This window comes from Salvelinus fontinalis, chromosome 15 (assembly GCF_029448725.1).
Source record: "Salvelinus fontinalis isolate EN_2023a chromosome 15, ASM2944872v1, whole genome shotgun sequence".
NCBI lineage: Eukaryota > Metazoa > Chordata > Actinopteri > Salmoniformes > Salmonidae > Salvelinus > Salvelinus fontinalis.
Window position 1 is genome coordinate 3,128,115 of NC_074679.1, and position 12,626 is coordinate 3,140,740.

At 33.8% G+C, this 12,626-nt stretch overlaps 1 protein-coding gene across 5 annotated transcripts in view; it reads left to right on the forward strand.

Moving 5' to 3' along the window:
- Positions 1-12,626, forward strand: part of smoc1 (SPARC related modular calcium binding 1) — a 272,407-nt gene that overhangs the window by 108,923 nt on the left and 150,858 nt on the right. The window lies entirely within an intron of this gene.

Consider the following 12,626-nt stretch of genomic DNA (forward strand, 5'->3'; position numbering starts at 1 on the left):
CTAAGGGCTGTGTCCGGGCACTCCGCGTTGCGTCGTGCGTAAGAACAGACTTTAGCTGTGGTATATTGGCCATATATCACACCCCCCCCTCGGGCCTTATTGCTTAATTATAATTAATTATCTGCAGGTAAATACACAGAGTTGAGACATTTAGGGCTGATAGATAATAGATTAAACATGAGGCATCATCACTCTCACTCCAGAACAATCTTTACAGTACACTGTGTTGTCGTATTAATCTTTACAGTACACTGTGTTGTCGTAATAATCTTTACAGTACACTGTGTGTTGTCGTATTAATCTTTACAGTACACTGTGTGTTGTCGTATTAATCTTTACAGTACACTGTGTTGTCGTATTAATCTTTACAGTACACTGTGTTGTCGTATTAATCTTTACAGTAGACTGTGTGTTGTCGTATTAATCTTTACAGTACACTGTGTTGTCGTATTAATCTTTACAGTACACTGTGTGTTGTCGTATTAATCTTTACAGTACACTGTGTTGTCGTATTAATCTTTACAGTAGACTGTGCTGTCGTATTAATCTTTACAGTACACTGTGTGTTGTCGTATTAATCTTTACAGTACACTTTGTTGTCGTATTAATCTTTACAGTACACTGTGTGTTGTCGTATTAATCTTTACAGTACACTGTGTGTTGTCGTATTAATCTTTACAGTACACTGTGTTGTCGTATTAATCTTTACAGTACACTGTGTTGTCGTATTAATCTTTACAGTAGACTGTGTGTTGTCGTATTAATCTTTACAGTACACTGTGTTGTCGTATTAATCTTTACAGTACACTGTGTGTTGTCGTATTAATCTTTACAGTACACTGTGTTGTCGTATTAATCTTTACAGTAGACTGTGCTGTCGTATTAATCTTTACAGTACACTGTGTGTTGTCGTATTAATCTTTACAGTACACTTTGTTGTCGTTTTAATCTTTACAGTACACTGTGTGTTGTCGTATTAATCTTTACAGTACACTGTGTGTTGTCGTATTAATCTTTACAGTACACTGTGTTGTCGTATTAATCTTTACAGTACACTGTGTTGTCGTATTAATCTTTACAGTAGACTGTGCTGTCGTATTAATCTTTACAGTACACTGTGTGTTGTCGTATTAATCTTTACAGTACACTGTGTTGTCGTATTAATCTTTACAGTACACTTTGTTGTCGTATTAATCTTTACAGTACACTGTGTGTTGTCGTATTAATCTTTACAGTACACTGTGTGTTGTCGTATTAATCTTTACAGTACACTGTGTTGTAGTATTAATCTTTACAGTACACTGTGTTGTCGTAATAATCTTTACAGTAGACTGTGTGTTGTCGTATTAATCTTTACAGTAGACTGTGTTGTCGTATTAATCTTTACAGTAGACTGTGCTGTCGTATTAATCTTTACAGTACACTGTGTTGTCGTATTAATCTTTACAGTACACTGTGTGTTGTCGTATTAATCTTTACAGTACACTGTGTTGTAGTATTAATCTTTACAGTACACTGTGTGTTGTCGTATTAATCTTTACAGTAGACTGTGTTGTCGTATTAATCTTTACAGTACACTGTGTTGTCGTATTAATCTTTACAGTACACTGTGTTGTCGTATTAATCTTTACAGTAGACTGTGTTGTCGTATTAATCTTTACAGTACACTGTGTTGTCGTATTAATCTTTACAGTACACTTTGTTGTCGTTTTAATCTTTACAGTACACTGTGTGTTGTCGTATTAATCTTTACAGTACACTGTGTGTTGTCGTATTAATCTTTACAGTACACTGTGTTGTCGTATTAATCTTTACAGTACACTTTGTTGTCGTATTAATCTTTACAGTACACTGTGTGTTGTCGTATTAATCTTTACAGTACACTGTGTGTTGTCGTATTAATCTTTACAGTACACTGTGTTGTAGTATTAATCTTTACAGTACACTGTGTTGTCGTAATAATCTTTACAGTAGACTGTGTGTTGTCGTTTAATCTTTACAGTAGACTGTGTTGTCGTATTAATCTTTACAGTAGACTGTGCTGTCGTATTAATCTTTACAGTACACTGTGTTGTCGTATTAATCTTTACAGTACACTGTGTGTTGTCGTATTAATCTTTACAGTACACTGTGATGTAGTATTAATCTTTACAGTACACTGTGTGTTGTCGTATTAATCTTTACAGTAGACTGTGTTGTCGTATTAATCTTTACAGTACACTGTGTTGTCGTATTAATCTTTACAGTACACTGTGTTGTCGTATTAATCTTTACAGTAGACTGTGTTGTCGTATTAATCTTTACAGTACACTGTGTTGTCGTATTAATCTTTACAGTACACTGTGTTGTCGTATTAATCTTTACAGTACACCGTGTGTTGTCGTATTAATCTTTACAGTACACTGTGTTGTCGTATTAATCTTTACAGTAGACTGTGTGTTGTCGTATTAATCTTTACAGTACACTGTGTGTTGTCGTATTAATCTTTACAGTACACTGTGTTGTCGTATAAATCTTTACAGTACACTGTGTGTTGTCGTATTAATCTTTACAGTAGACTGTGTTGTCGTATTAATCTTTACAGTACACTGTGTTGTCGTATTAATCTTTACAGTACACTGTGTTGTCGTATTAATCTTTACAGTACACCGTGTTGTCGTAATAATCTTTACAGTACACTGTGTTGTCGTATTAATTTTTACAGTACACTGTGTGTTGTCGTATTAATCTTTACAGTAGACTGTGAGTGTTGTCATATTAATCTTTACAGTACACTGTGTTGTCGTATTAATCTTTACAGTACACTGTGTTGTCGTATTAATCTTTACAGTACACTGTGTTGTCATATTAATATTTACAGTAGACTGTGTGTTGTTGTATTAATCTTTACAGTACACTGTGTTGTCGTAATAATCTTTACAGTACACTGTGTTGTCGTATTAATCTTTACAGTACACTGTGTGTTGTCGTATTAATCTTTACAGTACACTGTGTTGTAGTATTAATCTTTACAGTACACTGTGTTGTCGTATTAATCTTTACAGTACACTGTGTTGTCGTAATAATCTTTACAGTAGACTGTGCTGTCGTATTAATCTTTACAGTACACTGTGTGTTGTCGTATTAATCTTTACAGTACACTGTGTTGTCGTATTAATCTTTACAGTACACTGTGTTGTCGTAATAATCTTTACAGTAGACTGTGTGTTGTCGTATTAATCTTTACAGTACACTGTGTGTTGTCGTAATAATCTTTACAGTACACTGTGTTGTCGTATTAATCTTTACAGTACACTGTGTGTTGTCGTATTAATCTTTACAGTACACTGTGTTGTAGTATTTATCTTTACAGTACACTGTGTTGTCGTATTAATCTTTACAGTAGTCTGTGTGTTGTCGTAATAATCTTTACAGTAGACTGTGCTGTCGTATTAATCTTTACAGTACACTGTGTGTTGTCGTATTAAATTTTACAGTACACTGTGTTGTCGTAATAATCTTTACAGTAGACTGTGTTGTCGTATTAATCTTTACAGTACACTGTGTGTTGTCGTATTAATCTTTACAGTACACTGTGTTGTCGTATTAATCTTTACAGTACACTGTGTTGTCGTATTAATCTTTACAGTAGACTGTGTGTTGTCGTATTAATCTTTACAGTACACTGTGTTGTCGTATTAATCTTTACAGTACACTGTGTTGTCGTATTAATCTTTACAGTACACTGTGTGTTGTCGTATTAATCTTTACAGTACACTGTGTTGTCGTATTAATCTTTACAGTACACCGTGTGTTGTCGTATTAATCTTTACAGTACACTGTGTTGTCGTATTAGTCTTTACAGTACACTGTGTTGTCGTAATAATCTTTACAGTAGACTGTGTGTTGTCGTATTAATCTTTACAGTACACTGTGTTGTCGTAATAATCTTTACAGTAGACTGTGTGTTGTTGTATTAATCTTTACAGTAGACTGTGTGTTGTCGTAATAATCTTTACAGTAGACTGTGTTGTTGTATTAATCTTTACAGTACACTGTGTTGTCGTATTAATCTTTACAGTACACTGTGTGTTGTCGTATTAATCTTTACAGTACACTGTGTGTTGTCGTATTAATCTTTACAGTACACTGTGTTGTCGTATTAATCTTTACAGTACACTGTGTTGTCGTATTAATCTTTACAGCAGACTGTGCTGTCGTATTAATCTTTACAGTACACTGTGTTGTCGTATTAATCTTTACAGTACACTGTGTGTTGTCGTATTAATCTTTACAGTAGACTGTGTTGTCGTATTAATCTTTACAGTACACTGTGTGTTGTCGTATTAATCTTTACAGTACACTGTGTTGTCGTATTAATCTTTACAGTACACTGTGTGTTGTCGTATTAATCTTTACAGTAGACTGTGTTGTCGTATTAATCTTTACAGTACACTGTGTGTTGTCGTATTAATCTTTAAAATACACTGTGTGTTGTCGTATTAATCTTTAAAGTACACTGTGTGTTGTCGTATTAATCTTTACAGTACACTGTGTTGTCGTATTAATCTTTACAGTACACTGTGTGTTGTCGTATTAATCTTTACAGTACACTGTGTTGTCGTAATAATCTTCACAGTACACTGTGTTGTCGTATTAATCTTTACAGTAGACTGTGTGTTGTCGTATTAATCTTTAAAATACACTGTGTGTTGTCGTATTAATCTTTAAAGTACACTGTGTGTTGTCGTATTAATCTTTACAGTACACTGTGTGTTGTCGTATTAATCTTTACAGTACACTGTGTGTTGTCGTATTAATCTTTAAAGTACACTGTGTGTTGTCGTATTAATCTTTACAGTACACTGTGTTGTCGTATTAATCTTTACAGTACACTGTGTGTTGTCGTATTAATCTTTACAGTAGACTGTGTTGTCGTATTAATCTTTACAGTACACTGTGTTGTCGTATTAATCTTTACAGTACACTGTGTGTTGTCGTATTAATCTTTACAGTACACTGTGTGTTGTCGTATTAATCTTTACAGTACACTGTGTTGTCGTATAAATCTTTACAGTACACTGTGTGTTGTCGTATTAATCTTTACAGTAGACTGTGTTGTCGTATTAATCTTTACAGTACACTGTGTTGTCGTATTAATCTTTACAGTACACTGTGTTGTCGTATTAATCTTTACAGTAGACTGTGTTGTCGTATTAATCTTTACAGTACACTGTGTTGTCGTATTCATTTTTACAGTACACTGTGTGTTGTCGTATTAATCTTTACAGTAGACTGTGAGTGTTGTCATATTAATCTTTACAGTACACTGTGTTGTCGTATTAATCTTTACAGTACACTGTGTTGTCGTATTAATCTTTACAGTACACTGTGTTGTCATATTAATCTTTACAGTAGACTGTGTGTTGTTGTATTAATCTTTACAGTACACTGTGTTGTCGTAATAATCTTTACAGTACACTGTGTTGTCGTATTAATCTTTACAGTACACTGTGTGTTGTCGTATTAATCTTTACAGTACACTGTGTTGTAGTATTAATCTTTACAGTACACTGTGTTGTCGTATTAATCTTTACAGTACACTGTGTTGTCGTAATAATCTTTACAGTAGACTGTGCTGTCGTATTAATCTTTACAGTACACTGTGTGTTGTCGTATTAATCTTTACAGTACACTGTGTGTTGTCGTATTAATCTTTACAGTACACTGTGTTGTCGTAATAATCTTTACAGTAGACTGTGTGTTGTCGTACTAATCTTTACTGTACACTGTGTGTAGTCGTAATAATCTTTACAGTACACTTTGTTGTCGTATTAATCTTTACAGTACACTGTGTGTTGTCGTATTAATCTTTACAGTACACTGTGTTGTAGTATTTATCTTTACAGTACACTGTGTTGTCGTATTAATCTTTACAGTACACTTTGTTGTCGTAATAATCTTTACAGTAGACTGTGCTATCGTATTAATCTTTACAGTACACTGTGTGTTGTCGTATTAAATTTTACAGTACACTGTGTTGTCGTAATAATCTTTACAGTAGACTGTGTTGTCGTATTAATCTTTACAGTACACTGTGTGTTGTCGTATTAATCTTTACAGTAGACTGTGTGTTGTCGTATTAATCTTTACAGTACACTGTGTTGTCGTATTAATCTTTACAGTACACTGTGTTGTCGTATTAATCTTTACAGTACACTGTGTGTTGTCGTATTAATCTTTACAGTACACTGTGTTGTCGTATTAATCTTTACAGTACACCGTGTGTTGTCGTATTAATCTTTACAGTACACTGTGTTGTCGTATTAGTCTTTACAGTACACTGTGTTGTCGTAATAATCTTTACAGTAGACTGTGTGTTGTCGTATTAATCTTTACAGTACCCTGAGTGTTGTCGTAATAATCTTTACAGTAGACTGTGTGTTGTCGTATTAATCTTTACAGTACACTGTGTGTTGTCGTAATAATCTTTACAGTAGACTGTGTGTTGTCGTAATAATCTTTACAGTACACTGTGTGTTGTCGTATTAATCTTTACAGTACACTGTGTTGTCGTATTAATCTTTACAGTACACTGTGTTGTCGTATTAATCTTTACAGTACACTGTGTTGTCGTAATAATCTTTACAGTAGACTGTGCTGTCGTATTAATCTTTACAGTACACTGTGTGTTGTCGTATTAATCTTTACAGTACACTGTGTTGTCGTATTAATCTTTACAGTACACTGTGTTGTCGTAATAATCTTTACAGTAGACTGTGTGTTGTCGTATTAATCTTTACAGTACACTGTGTGTTGTCGTAATAATCTTTACAGTACACTGTGTTGTCGTATTAATCTTTACAGTACACTGTGTGTTGTCGTATTAATCTTTACAGTACACTGTGTTGTCGTATTAATCTTTACAGTACACTGTGTTGTCGTATTAATCTTTACAGTACACTGTGTTGTCGTAATAATCTTTACAGTAGACTGTGCTGTCGTATTAATCTTTACAGTACACTGTGTGTTGTCGTATTAAATTTTACAGTACACTGTGTTGTCGTAATAATCTTTACAGTACACTGTGTTGTCGTATTAATCTTTACAGTAGACTGTGCTGTCGTATTAATCTTTACAGTAGACTGTGTGTTGTTGTATTAATCTTTACAGTACACTGTGTTGTCTTATTAATCTTTACAGTACACTGTGTGTTGTCGTATTAATCTTTACAGTACACTGTGTTGTCGTATTAATCTTTACAGTAGACTGTGTGTTGTCGTATTAATCTTTACAGTACACTGTGTGTTGTCGTATTAATCTTTACAGTACACTGTGTTGTCGTATAAATCTTTACAGTACACTGTGTGTTGTCGTATTAATCTTTACAGTAGACTGTGTTGTCGTATTAATCTTTACAGTACACTGTGTTGTCGTATTAATCTTTACAGTACACTGTGTTGTCGTATTAATCTTTACAGTACACTGTGTTGTCGTATTAATCTTTACAGTACACTGTGTTGTCGTATTAATCTTTACAGTAGACTTTGTGTTGTCGTATTAATCGTTACAGTACACTGTGTTGTCGTATTAATCTTTACAGTACACTGTGTGTTGTCGTAATAATCTTTACAGTAGACTGTGTGTTGTCGTATTAATCTTTACAGTACACTGTGTTGTCGTAATAATCTTTACAGTAAACTGTGTTGTCGTATTAATCTTTACAGTACACTGTGTTGTCGTAATAATCTTTACAGTACACTGTGTTGTCGTATTAATCTTTATAGTACACTGTGTGTTGTCGTATTAATCTTTACAGTACACTGTGTTGTCCTATTAATCTTTACAGTACACTGTGTTGTCGTATTAATCTTTACAGTACACTGTGTTGTCGTAATAATCTTTACAGTAGACTGTGTGTTGTCGTACTAATCTTTACTGTACACTGTGTGTAGTCGTAATAATCTTTACAGTACACTTTGTTGTCGTATTAATCTTTACAGTACACTGTGTGTTGTCGTATTAATCTTTACAGTACACTGTGTTGTAGTATTTATCTTTACAGTACACTGTGTTGTCGTATTAATCTTTACAGTACACTTTGTTGTCGTAATAATCTTTACAGTAGACTGTGCTGTCGTATTAATCTTTACAGTACACTGTGTGTTGTCGTATTAAATTTTACAGTACACTGTGTTGTCGTAATAATCTTTACAGTAGACTGTGTTGTCGTATTAATCTTTACAGTACACTGTGTGTTGTCGTATTAATCTTTACAGTAGACTGTGTGTTGTCGTATTAATCTTTACAGTACACTGTGTTGTCGTATTAATCTTTACAGTACACTGTGTTGTCGTATTAATCTTTACAGTACACTGTGTGTTGTCGTATTAATCTTTACAGTACACTGTGTTGTCGTATTAATCTTTACAGTACACCGTGTGTTGTCGTATTAATCTTTACAGTACACTGTGTTGTCGTATTAGTCTTTACAGTACACTGTGTTGTCGTAATAATCTTTACAGTAGACTGTGTGTTGTCGTATTAATCTTTACAGTACCCTGAGTGTTGTCGTAATAATCTTTACAGTAGACTGTGTGTTGTCGTATTAATCTTTACAGTACACTGTGTGTTGTCGTAATAATCTTTACAGTAGACTGTGTGTTGTCGTAATAATCTTTACAGTACACTGTGTGTTGTCGTATTAATCTTTACAGTACACTGTGTTGTCGTATTAATCTTTACAGTACACTGTGTTGTCGTATTAATCTTTACAGTACACTGTGTTGTCGTAATAATCTTTACAGTAGACTGTGCTGTCGTATTAATCTTTACAGTACACTGTGTGTTGTCGTATTAATCTTTACAGTACACTGTGTTGTCGTATTAATCTTTACAGTACACTGTGTTGTCGTAATAATCTTTACAGTAGACTGTGTGTTGTCGTATTAATCTTTACAGTACACTGTGTGTTGTCGTAATAATCTTTACAGTACACTGTGTTGTCGTATTAATCTTTACAGTACACTGTGTGTTGTCGTATTAATCTTTACAGTACACTGTGTTGTCGTATTAATCTTTACAGTACACTGTGTTGTCGTATTAATCTTTACAGTACACTGTGTTGTCGTAATAATCTTTACAGTAGACTGTGCTGTCGTATTAATCTTTACAGTACACTGTGTGTTGTCGTATTAAATTTTACAGTACACTGTGTTGTCGTAATAATCTTTACAGTACACTGTGTTGTCGTATTAATCTTTACAGTAGACTGTGCTGTCGTATTAATCTTTACAGTAGACTGTGTGTTGTTGTATTAATCTTTACAGTACACTGTGTTGTCTTATTAATCTTTACAGTACACTGTGTGTTGTCGTATTAATCTTTACAGTACACTGTGTTGTCGTATTAATGTTTACAGTAGACTGTGTGTTGTCGTATTAATCTTTACAGTACACTGTGTGTTGTCGTATTAATCTTTACAGTACACTGTGTTGTCGTATAAATCTTTACAGTACACTGTGTGTTGTCGTATTAATCTTTACAGTAGACTGTGTTGTCGTATTAATCTTTACAGTACACTGTGTTGTCGTATTAATCTTTACAGTACACTGTGTTGTCGTATTAATCTTTACAGTACACTGTGTTGTCGTATTAATCTTTACAGTACACTGTGTTGTCGTATTAATCTTTACAGTAGACTTTGTGTTGTCGTATTAATCGTTACAGTACACTGTGTTGTCGTATTAATCTTTACAGTACACTGTGTGTTGTCGTAATAATCTTTACAGTAGACTGTGTGTTGTCGTATTAATCTTTACAGTACACTGTGTTGTCAAAATAATCTTTACAGTAAACTGTGTTGTCGTATTAATCTTTACAGTACACTGTGTTGTCGTAATAATCTTTACAGTACACTGTGTTGTCGTATTAATCTTTATAGTACACTGTGTGTTGTCGTATTAATCTTTACAGTACACTGTGTTGTCCTATTAATCTTTACAGTACACTGTGTTGTCGTATTAATCTTTACAGTACACTGTGTTGTCGTAATAATCTTTACAGTGCACTGTGTTGTCGTAATAATCTTTACAGTAGACTGTGTGTTGTCGTATTAATCTTTACAGTACACTGTGTGTTGTCGTAATAATCTTTACAGTACACTGTGTTGTCGTATTAATCTTTACAGTACACTGTGTGTTGTCGTATTAATCTTTACAGTACACTGTGTTGTAGTATTAATCTTTACAGTACACTGTGTTGTCGTATTAATCTTTACAGTACACTGTGTTGTCGTAATAATCTTTACAGTAGACTGTGCTGTCGTATTAATCTTTACAGTACACTGTGTGTTGTCGTATTAATCTTTACAGTACACTGTGTTGTCGTAATAATCTTTACAGTACACTGTGTTGTCGTATTAATCTTTACAGTACACTGTGTTGTCGTATTAGTCTTTACAGTACACTGTGTTGTCATAATAATCTTTACAGTAGACTGTGTGTTGTCGTATTAATCTTTACAGTACACTGTGTTGTCGTAATAATCTTTACAGTAGACTGTGTGTTGTCGTATTAATCTTTACAGTACACTGTGTTGTCGTATTAATCTTTACAGTAGACTGTGTGTTGTCGTATTAATCTTTAAAGTACACTGTGTTGTAGTATTAATCTTTACAGTACACTGTGTTGTCGTATTAATCTTTACAGTACACTGTGTTGTCGTAATAATCTTTACAGTAGACTGTGCTGTCGTATTAATCTTTACAGTACACTGTGTGTTGTCGTATTAATCTTTACAGTACACTGTGTTGTCGTATTACTCTTTACAGTACACTGTGTTGTCGTATTAATCTTTACAGTAGACTTTGTGTTGTCGTATTAGTCTTTACAGTACACTGTTTTGTCGTAATAATCTTTACAGTAGACTGTGTTTTGTCGTATTAATCTTTACAGTACACTGTGTTGTCGTAATAATCTTTACAGTACACTGTGTTGTCGTATTACTCTTTACAGTACACTGTGTTGTCGTAATAATCTTTACAGTACACTGTGTTGTCGTGTTAATCTTTACAGTACACTGTGTGTTGTCGTATTAATCTTTACAGTACACTGTGTTGTCGTATTAATCTTTACAGTACACTGTGTTGTCGTATTAATCTTTACAGTACACTGTGTTGTCGTAATAATCTTTACAGTAGACTGTGTGTTGTCGTATTAATCTTTACAGTACACTGTGTGTTGTCGTAATAATCTTTACAGTACACTGTGTTGTCGTATTAATCTTTACAGTACACTGTGTGTTGTCGTATTAATCTTTACAGTACACTGTGTTGTAGTATTAATCTTTACAGTACACTGTGTTGTCGTATTAATCTTTACAGTACACTGTGTTGTCGTAATAATCTTTACAGTAGACTGTGCTGTCGTATTAATCTTTACAGTACACTGTGTGTTGTCGTATTAATCTTTACAGTACACTGTGTTGTCGTAATAATCTTTACAGTAGACTGTGTTGTCGTATTAATCTTTACAGTACACTGTGTTGTCGTATTAGTCTTTACAGTACACTGTGTTGTCGTAATAATCTTTACAGTACACTGTGTTGTCGTATTAATCTTTACAGTACACTGTGTTGTCGTAATAATCTTTACAGTAGACTGTGTTGTCGTATTAATCTTTACAGTACACTGTGTGTTGTCGTATTAATCTTTACAGTACACTGTGTTGTCGTATTAATCTTTACAGTACACTCTGTGTTGTCGTATTAATCTTTACAGTACACTGTGTTGTCGTATTAATCTTTACAGTACACTGTGTTGTCGTATTAATCTTTACAGTACACTGTGTGTTGTCGTATTAATCTTTAAAGTACACTGTGTTGTCGTATTAATCTTTACAGTAGACTGTGTGTTGTTGTATTAATCTTTACAGTACACTGTGTGTTGTCGTATTAATCTTTGCAGTAGACTGTGTGTGTTGTCGTATTAACATTACAGTAGACTGTGTGTTGTTGTATTAATCTTTACAGTACACTGTGTTGTCGTAATAATCTTTACAGTACACTGTGTTGTCGTATTAATCTTTGCAGTAGACTGTGTTGTTGTATTAATCTTTACAGTACACTGTGTTGTCGTATTAATCTTTACAGTACACTGTGTTGTCGTATTAATCTTTACAGTAGACTGTGTGTGTTGTCGTATTAATCTTCACAGTACACTGTGTTGTCGTATTAATCTTTACAGTACACTGTGTGTTGTCGTATTAATCTTTACAGTACACTGTGTGTTGTCGTATTAATCTTTACAGTAGACTGTGTGTTGTCGTATTAATCTTTACAGTAGTCTGTGTGTTGTCGTATTAATCTTTACAGTACACTGCGTTTTCGTATTAATCTTTACAGTACACTGTGTGTTGTCGTATTAATCTTTACAGTACACTGTGTTGTCGTAATAATCTTTACAGTACACTGTGTGTGTTGTCGTATTAATCTTTACAGTACACTTTGTTGTCGTATTAATCTTTACAGTACACTGTGTGTTGTCGTAATAATCTTTACAGTACACTGTGTTGTCGTATTAATCTTTACAGTACACTGTGTGTTGTCGTATTCATCTTTACAGTACACTGTGTGTTGTCGTATTAATC